The sequence below is a fragment of the Gopherus flavomarginatus genome, chromosome 1 (genome assembly GCF_025201925.1).
Source record: "Gopherus flavomarginatus isolate rGopFla2 chromosome 1, rGopFla2.mat.asm, whole genome shotgun sequence".
NCBI classification, from domain to species: domain Eukaryota; kingdom Metazoa; phylum Chordata; order Testudines; family Testudinidae; genus Gopherus; species Gopherus flavomarginatus.
This window is the reverse complement of record NC_066617.1, coordinates 4,392,438-4,398,681: the sequence shown is the minus strand read 5'-3', so window position 1 is coordinate 4,398,681 and position 6,244 is coordinate 4,392,438.

The window sequence follows — 6,244 nt, the reverse complement described above, 5'->3', positions numbered from 1 at the left end:
TTCTCCTTATTCCTCCCTCCTTCTTTAAACATTGCCCTGGACAAAATTCATCCCTGAAGAACCAACAGCATCAGGCACGTCTGAAGATGTCATGCCTTGAATGGCAGAGCAACTTTCAGGACAAGATGCCTTTGCTTCTAGAGCGCTTTGAAAGTTTCCTGTTCACTAGAAAGCTCTTCCCAACATGCACTTGTCAAATTACCCTCCCTGCTCTATGGAGCTTCCCTTCCCCAGGGTTTGGGTGTTTCAACAGGGATTATTCATACAGACGAATGCTGGGAAAACTTGACTCACCTGACCATTTGTTATGGGTACTTTATCTGGAGCCGTCAGACCAAACCAAATATCATTTCCATCACTACCTCTCCTCCCAGTGCTAAGGATGAATGTTTAAACCAATGGATCTCTGGCATGTCATTTGAGAGCATTTCCAATAATAAGCTCTCCAAGAGAGACTCTGCTAAAACATCACTATGGAGTCAGCAGCCCTTTTTTAGAATAATCCTCCTTTATCCAGGACATTCTTCTCTTCTCCTCTAATGGAACCTCCAGTAACATGTAGCACGTAGCATCCAGCTAGGAAGCAGCCTTTTAGGACAATTAAGTGAAAAGGGTAAATTCTAGCACCTCTGCTCCCTGACACCAACTTTGCACTCACTTTGCATTGTTGGAGATGAGCTGAAATTTAGGGCAGCTTCACATTGAGATTTTGGATTTCATTGAGTCAATAAATCTCAGTTAATCTTCTGACTCTTTGCCCGCACTTGTTCATCTACTGGCCAACAGAAATGCCCACTCCCTGGGTTTTTTTTCCTGCCTGTCTCTTTATTGTCAGTTTTACAAACTCTTGATCAGCATTCTGCTCCGTCTGTGGACAGGCCTCCTTTGTGAAGCGGGTAATACCCAATACACACAAGACCCGCTCAAGAGTGAGAGAACCAGGTCTCTTCCCTCCTGCCTGACTGGAGCAACTTCATCCCTTTGTGTGACCTGCCTTAACTCCCAGACCTTAAGCACATGATTTCCAGTACAGATACATAATTATCTGTGCAATGATCTGATAATTAAACATTATCTGTCTGTACACTTTGCAATGATTATGATGACCAGAGGGCATTTGGTTTTGGGCAGAGCGTGCACATAGCACCCGTTGTAAACTTAACCTGTACACATCTGATCCCAGGGTATCTCTGTAAAACGCGGTGCAACTCTGTGTCTGCTGAAAGTCCTGGGTCACACCTCACCCCTTACACTCTCTCTGCTACTAGCTAATCTGTATGCGTCAGCTTGGAACCCTCTTGCCCAGACAGTGCATCTGCCACCACATTTTCTTTGCCTTGAATATGGACAATTTCCATATCATATTCCTGTAGTGCTGTGCTCCAGGGCATCAGTCTGGAGTTGGTAACTTTTCTGCTGTGTAGCTGTATCAAAGGAGGACGATCTGTAAGGGTCTCCCTTGGAAGCTTGTTCCAATACTCAACTATCATTACAGTTAGCAAGGTTTCCCTAATATCTCACCTAAATCTCCTATGCTGCAGGTTAAGTTTGTGCCATCGGATGTTACCGATGTGGTGCTCTGCTCTTGTCCAATGTTGATATCAGTCGGCTGTGTGTGTGTTCCCTCTATGTGCTGCCCCAGCTCTGCAGATCGCTGGCACAGCAGACCCCGAGAGACCCCCAATGACCACAGACGCTGATAAGGTATGAAGGCACCCGCCCAGGTTTATTGTCAAATGAAGCACAGTAATAGTTCCCAGCAGACTCTACTGGACATACTACAAATATGTGCCGCCTGCCAAGGGACCGGTTCAGTCAGTGGCAGGACTCTCCACTGCCCCCTCAGCAAGATAAAGACATCCACTCAGGGATGCATTCATACACACAGGTACAAACAAGTTACACATCACTCCTGATGTAGGGAGGTACAACCCCTCTCCGTGTTGGGGTGCTGCCTCTCTCCTAGTACATGTTGGTTGGAACAAAAAACTCATTCCATCATATTACCCTTTTGACCCTGTCTTTTAGGCTGGGTCAGCCTATTCCTTATTATCTCTGAGGAATGCGTTCGTACAGGATGGTTTTGGTGCCATCCTGGCCCATGTTTATCTTATTAGTGCTTGATACCCTTTAGATATGTGTATACGTCCAATTAGCAGCCTTCTTCTTGCCAACATAAGAAAATGACGCAAAATTCAGGACTATGCCTATAAAATTGGGACATCTGGTCACCCTAGGCTCACAGTTGAACTTTGCTTTTTGTTAGCAAACTCTTGACCATTCCTTTGGCTCAGGCTCAGGCCTCATACCAGGTCACTGATACCAGGGGTTCAGGTTTCAGGGCCTCATCTTACTACAGGTTGTATTGTCTGGGAGAGGCTGAGCAGTCAGGACATCCATTTCTGGGGGAAATAGAAGACTGGGTCTGTGCTGGCGTCACCCTGCAGTATGAACAAGGCTGGTAAGAGCTGAGCTGTGCCTGGCTGCAGATCACACACGCACCAAGCTGGAAGTGGTTGACGTGCTGGAGCCTGTTGGGGAGCACCCAGGACTGGAGGCTGCAGAAGCAGAGCAGTGTGCAGGGCACCCCAGGTTAGAGCCCGGGTGACACAGCTACTCACTAGTCTAGACTGTGCCCTGGGTCTGCTGTTCAGGTACCATTACAATAGGAGACGCCCAGGGGCTTTCTGACTCAGGGATTACCGCCGTTCCACGCAGGCTTTCCACCTCCTCCAGAACTTGTTGCTGCATTTCCCCTCCAGCCGGGGATGCTCTGCTAGGAGAGGGCAGGGCCCTGAGGTTTGCCTGGAGTCTGCAGTCTTGGCAGTTAAAGCTGGCGAGGAAAATCCTGTTTGTGGTGCTTGGAAAGGGCCGGCGTATCCTGCTTTGGGGGTGGATCTAAACCCGCCCTGAACTCAGGGCTTTCCAGGGGATTCTCTGCCCTGCTCTCCCTGACCAAATCCATTAAAGGGATGGAGACAGTTTCTTCATCAACACAACAAATCAAATTTACTGCCATCTCCCTTGGTGGGTAAGTTTTACTCTATTGATATGCACAGTTTGCACCATTCTTCTGCTGCTGGGCTTCCTTACATCAAATGTGACGACCTTCACCCCTTCAATCTCCTTCCAATATTCTCCCTATAATCCTGCCTTTTGTTTCCCCTCACTGGGGTGAGCGCTAACAGCAACTCTGTAGTGTCAAATGATCTTTCTGCAGTTCGCCGATCGTACCAAGTGTGCTGAGTTCCCTGACCTTTTTCAAGGGTCTGTCTCCCTCAATTCCTCATTACCTGTAAATTCTCCTTAAAACGAGTGACATTCTCCACTACAGGCTGTCCTCTTTCCTCAGTGCTGCCCTCTCCAGAGCCTCCAGTCAAATCTAACGGGTCCCCTAACCTGCTTCCCATACAGGAGATCAAAGGGGGCAAACCCAGTAGATTCTCGAGGAACACATCTGTCCGCAGTGAGCAAATAATGACATAAAACCTCCCCATCATTCTCATGCCTGGTGATGTACGTTCTTAGCACAGCTTTTGAAGTTCTAATAATCTTTCTACTAACCCAATAGTTTGCGAGTGAAAGGGAGCAGCCTTTATATGCTTTGCTCCACGTCATTCCCATGACTTTTGAAAGACTACAGACATGGAATTTCCACCACAGTCTGTCAAGATTTGTCTGGGAAAAACTAATCGGCTAAAAATGGTGGATAAAGCTGTAGCCACTGGTTAGCCTATTCCAGAGCTTAATTACCCTTAGAGTTTTTCCTGATATCTAACCCAGTGGTCTCCAACCTTTTTATGCTGAAGATCACATTTTGAATTTAAGAGCAACCCAGGATCTACTCCACCCCTTCCCCAAAGCCCTGCCCCACTCACTCCATCCCCCACCCACCATTCACTGTCCCCCACCTTCAATCACTTTCACCAGGCTGGGGCAGGGGGTTGGGTTGCAGGATGGGGTACGGGGTGCTGACTCTGGAAGGGAGCTCAGGGTGGGGGGTTGGGATGAAGGAGGGGGTTTGGGGTGCAGGAGGGGTATGGGGTGCTGGAGGGCTGGGGGTTGGGGTGTGGCCTCCCGCTGGGTGGCACTTAATTTGGGCAGTTCCTCATTGGCTGCGCAGCGAGGCTAAGGCAGGCTCCCTGCCTACCCTGGCCTCATGCCACTCACAGAAGGGCCAATGCACCCCTGCAGCCCCAGATGGGGGAGGCAGGGAGTACATGGCTCCACGCACTGCCCCTCTCTGCATCCACCACCTCCACAGCACCCATTGGCCACAGCTTCCCGATCCCAGCCAATGGAATCTGTGGGGGCGGTATGTGGGACCGGGGACCTCCCGCAGGCAAGCCGACAAATTCGCGGGACCAGGGACCTCCCACAGGCAAGCCGCCGAAAGCAGCCTGCCTGCCGTGCTTGGGGCGACAATAGTGCTAGAGCTTCCCTGGCATTCCAGTGCTCAGTTCATGATCCCTAGCCTCTGAAATTGGGATTTGTAGTGAGGCGGACAGACCTCCCTCCTCCAGAGTGAGTGAGGGAGTGTTACATGCCCCTTGGAGGGCGGAGCCTAGGCCACTCCGCCTCCCCTCGCCGGAAGAACAGGGGCGTGGCCAGCAGTATAAAAGACCAGACCTGCAGCCCGTTCAGGGGGAAGCCTACAGAGGGGAAGGATGTCCCGCTGGTCCTGGAGCAGCACGGAGCAGATCCCCCGCCTGGTCAGCCCCAGCCCTGGATGAGGATGACAACTGGCCCGGAGTGCCTGCTGCCGCTTACCCGGAGGAGCTGGACAACGAGTGGATGCCAGACGTACCCACCCCAGGGGAGGCAGGAAGCGTCCCAGGGGCAGCCCCAGGAGGACTGGTTGCAAAGCCACGAGCCCCCACGTTGGCGTGTTGCAGTCGCATCCCCGCTGGCCCTGGGACATCTGATTTAGCCCCTACCAGGGCCCTGGGCTGGGACGCAGTGGAGTAGGGAGGGCCCACGTTCTTCTGACCCCCCACGTGGCCGGCCCTTGTGCCTCTGCAAGGGGCTCTTGCTCTGAAGACAAGTGGCATCAGCCCCCTTGAGACTGTGTTGTTTGCTGGCTGCTGGAGCCCCACCCAGGTTATAGCCAGCCCCCCGAGACCGTTGTTTGCTGGCTGCCAAAGCCCTGCAAGCCCAGGCCCAGGTAAACTGAGACAAGAGTGGAGATAGGCTACCACCAGCCTTAAGTGACCTCCTTCCTCCCGACTGAGTGAGGGAGTGTTACATGTGGTACCAGTAGTGGGGATCGATCCCCTCCCTCTGAGACAAGGGGAAGCCCTGATAGCCAAGGGGTTTAGAAGCCTCCCCTCTTCCAAGAGACGCAGAAGATAGAGGTGCAGGATTAAATGGCTCGTCGAAAGCCAACAGCAGCAGCTGGGGCCCCAGAACCGTGAGCAGCAGCAACAATATCTGCATCAACTCATGGCCCTGTGATCGACCCCAGGACCTACCAGTCCCAGCACGGTCTCAGGACCCCCAGACCCCGTCGTACCCGTGCGTCTGACCAAGATGGGGCCTGAAGATGACCCTAAGACCTTCCTAGTCACCTTTGAGAGGGTGGCCTCCTCCGCTAATGACTGATGGCCCAATGGACCACATTACTAGCACCGTACCTAACCAGCCCGACCCAGATCACCTACAGGGCACTTCCAGTGGCCGAGGACCATGACTATGAGCAGGTGAAGGCTGCGATCCTCAACACCCTGAAAATCACCTCTGAAATCTTCTGGCAACAACTCCACGAGAAGTTCTACTCTCCCGGAGCTCACCCAAGGTGATAGCCCAGCAGATGAAAGAGGCCTGCTGGTGATGGCTACAACCAGACCAACATACTGATGTTGAGGTAGCGGAACAGGTGGCACTGGAGCATTTTCTGCATATCCTGCCAGCTCGCAGGAGGACTTGCATCATGCACCATCGGCCGGCAACGCTGACGCAAGCTGTAGTCCTGATGGAAGACTTCCTAGTGGCAGAGACCCTCATAGGACTGGGGCACTGGCATCCAGCCGCCGTGCCCATCCAGCCCCATGGGAAGAAGGCTTGAGACAAGAGGAGTGAGCCCCAACCGGACCTACAACTCTTCAAAGAATGGGTCATTGGCAAAGCCCGATGAGTAGTCTGGAGGGAACGGGGGCCACAGGTTGATGCCTCTCCAAGGGGCCAACCCACAACCGTGGAGACGTCCACCATGATACCTACAGTGTCGGACCAGCTCCAGTGCCTG